Source organism: Orcinus orca, chromosome 1 (assembly GCF_937001465.1).
Source record: "Orcinus orca chromosome 1, mOrcOrc1.1, whole genome shotgun sequence".
Taxonomy (NCBI): domain Eukaryota; kingdom Metazoa; phylum Chordata; class Mammalia; order Artiodactyla; family Delphinidae; genus Orcinus; species Orcinus orca.
The window spans coordinates 115047048-115050987 of NC_064559.1; positions in this window are offsets into that span (position 1 = coordinate 115047048).

Consider the following 3940-nt stretch of genomic DNA (forward strand, 5'->3'; position numbering starts at 1 on the left):
GGGTTCAGTGCTATCCACTGTTTCTGTCATTCTGGTGGTCTTGGAACTTATACCCCGTGGGTAAGGGGGGAATGCTGTACATCCTAAACAGAACATCAGCTTTTAAACTGTATAAAAGAAAACCAATTCAAAATAGATTAATGGAACGTTTATGTCATCTACTTTATAAATATTAATATGATATGGTTCCAGCTTTCCAATAACTTATGTCCTTAGTGGTGGAGACAAATGCATAAATGAATTGTTCCTTTGTACCCAAAACTGAAAATTTGAAAAAAATATATATAATTGTAGCAAATGTACCCTGCACCAAAACCCTAAAGAATATGAAAGTATATAAGAAAGTATATAAAGCAGAAAATGAAAGTACTTAGTCATTCTCTAAAGAAACCACTGTAACAATTTAGTATATATCATTCTTTTTTAAATTAATTTTTATTAGAGAATAGTTCATTTACAATGTTGTGTTACTGTTGTGCAGCAAAGTGAATCAGTTATACATATACATGTATCTACTCTTTTTTAGATTCTTTTCCCATATAGGTTATTACAGAGTATTGAGTAGAGTTCCCTGTGCTATACAATAGGTTCTTATTAGTTATCTGTTTTATATATAGTAGTGTGTATATGTCAATCCCAATCTCCCAATTTATCCCTCCCTCTCCTTTCCCCCTTGGTAACCATAAGTTTGTTTCCTACATCTATGACTCTATTTCTGTTTCATAAATAAGTTCATTTGTTCCATTTTTTTTAGACTCCACATATAAGAAATATCGTATGATATTTATCTTTGTCTAACTTACTTCACTCAGTTTGACAATGCCTAGGTCCATACATGTAGCTGCAAATGCATTATTTCATTCTTTTTACGGCTGAGTAATATTCCATTGTATATATGTACCACATCTTCTTTATCCATTCATCCCTCAATGGGCATTTAGGTTGCTTCCATGTCCTGGTTATTGTAAATAGTGCTGCAATGAACATTGAGGTACATGTATCTCTTCAAATTATTGTTTTCACCATGTATATGCCTAGGAGTGGGATTGCTGGGTCATATGGTAGTTTTATTTTTAGTTTTGTAAGAAATCTCCATACTGTTCTCCATAGTGGCTATAGGATATATCATTCTTAACTCTCTTCTTTCTCTCTCCCCACACACACACACACACACACACACACACACACACACACACACGCACATATGTGCACTCAACAATTTGTGATAAAACATCCTTATGTGTCACCAATGAAGATATATCAATTTATATGCCTTTTTCAACAGCTACAATTACCCACTGATGGATGTTTTAGTTTCCATATTTCACAATTACAATAAATACTGCAATGACATGAGTTTGTACCCAAAAAAATGCATTTACTACTTCTATATTAGTCTTCAAAATGTTCCTCAGTTTATACTCCCTCCAACAATATGTGGAGTGGGCCCATCACCCCCATTCTAACAAATAATAGTTATTATCAGTCTTTTATATCCTTTATATTAAACAATGATGCCTTATTTTTAATTTATATTAAAATTAAACATTGAGCAATTATGTTATTTGTTTATTGGCCGATACTATTGCCTGCCCATTCCTACTGGATTATCCTTCTTTTTGGTATTGCTTTTTAGGAGTTTCCTCTCTATTATGTATACATTAATCTTTTCTCTCTCATATTTATTTTATATTTCTCCCATTTTCTTCACTTTATATTTTGTTTATATTTTCTTTGTGTAGTTAAAAATATTTTTTTGAAGTCTGATCTGTCGAGCTTTACTTATAGCTTCTGAATCTAACCCGGGAAAGGGGACATAGGTGAGACCTGTGTCAGACGCAGGATGAAGGAATAGGGAATAAAATACACATAGAACAGCAGTGCAAATGGAATGGAGGACTGTGGCTAGAGAATGGCTGCAGTGCGCTGGGAGGAACCGGGCTGGCTTCCTTCAGAAAGCAAGCTTTCAGACAGGATTAGAAAGAGGACATTGACTTTGCTAGGGTGCAGAGAAGAGTCAGAAACATGCACTGCAGCCAAATCTCAAGCAAGTCTCCAGGTAGGAACAAGAGTGACTGAGAGACTTTATGAGCATCATAGAAACTGAGAATCACCAGATGGGGGGAGTGTGAGGATGTCCATTTTGGTTATAAGGCCAGATTTCAATGCCAACTCTGGGTCAGCTTGATTAACAGGGACCTAGGAAGGGATGATCTAGCTCTGTTTCAAACCCCAGGGAAGACCTGAATCCCTAAAGGTGGAAAAAACTATACTTATTAACCTAAGGTTAGTCAGAAATATGCTTTTCAGGGATTTGCTTGAGGAGGAAATTCAGAACTCAGTTCTGCCACAGGAGGAAATAAAAATGAAGGATGTATCAAACTACCAATGGCATTTTTCACAGAAATAGAACAAAAAATTCCACAATTTTCATGGAAACACAAAATACCCTGAATAGCCAAAGCAATCTTGAGAAAGAAAAATGGAGCTGGAGGAATCAGGCTCCTAGACTTCAGACTATACTACAAAGCTACAGTAATCAAGACAGTATGGTACTGGCACAAAAACAGAAATATAGATTAATGGAACAGGATAGAAATCCCAGAGATAAACCCATGCACATATGGTCACCTTATTTTTGATAAAGAAGGCAAGAATATACAATGGAGAAAAGACAGCCTCTTCAATAAGTGGTGCTGGGAAAACTGGACAGCTACATGTAAAAGAATGAAATTAGAACACTCGCTAACACCATACACAAAAATAAACTCAAAATGGATTAAAGACCTAAATGTAAGGCTAGACACTATAAAACTCTTAGAGGAAATCATAGGCAGAACACTCTATGACATAAATCACAGCAACATCCTTTCTGACCACCTCCTAGAGAAATGGAAATAAAACCAAAAATAAACAAATGGGACCTAATGAAATCTAAAAGCTTTTGCACAGCAAAGGAAACCATAAACAAGATGAAAAAACAACCCTCAGAATGGGAGAAAATATTTGCAAATGAAGTAACTGACAAAAGATTAATCTCCAAAATTTACAAGTAGCTCATGCAGCTCAATACCCAAAAAACAAACAACCCAATCCAAAAATGGGCAGAAGACCTAAATAGACATTTCTCCAAAGAAGATATACAGATTTCCCACAAACACATGAAAGGATGCTCAACATCACTAATCATTAGAGAAATGCAAATCAAAACTACAATGAGGTATCACCTCACACTGGTCAGAATGGCCATCATCAAAAAACCTGCAATCAATAAATGCTAGAGAGGGTGTAGAGAAAAGGAAACCCTCTTGCACTGTTGGTGGGAATGTAAATGGATGCAGCCACTATGGAGAACAGTATGGAGGTTCCTTAAAAAACTACAAATAAAACTACCATACGACCCAGCAATCTCACTACTGGGCATATACCCTGAGAAAACCATAATTCAAGAATAGTCATGTACCACAATGTTCACTGCAGCACTATTTATGATAGCCAGGACATGGAATCAACCTAAGTGTCCATCGACAGATGAATGGATAAAGAAGATGTGGCACATATATAAAACAGAATTTTACTCACCCGTAAAAAGAAACAAAATTGAGTTATTTGTAGTGAGGTGGATGGACCTAGAGTCTGTCCTACAGAGTGAAGTAAGTCAGAAAGAGAAAAACAAATACTGTATGCTAACACATATATATGGAATCTAAAAATAAAAAAAAAGGTTATGAAGAACCTAGGGCCAGGACAGGAATAAAGATGCAGACATAGAGAATGGACTTGAGGACACGGGGAGTGGGGAAGGGTAAGCTGGGACGAAGTGTGAGAGTGGCATGGACGTATACACACTGCCACATGTAAAATAGATAGCTAGTGGGAGCAGCCGCATAGCACAGGGTGATCAGCTCGACGCTTTGTGACCACCTAGAGGGGTGGGATA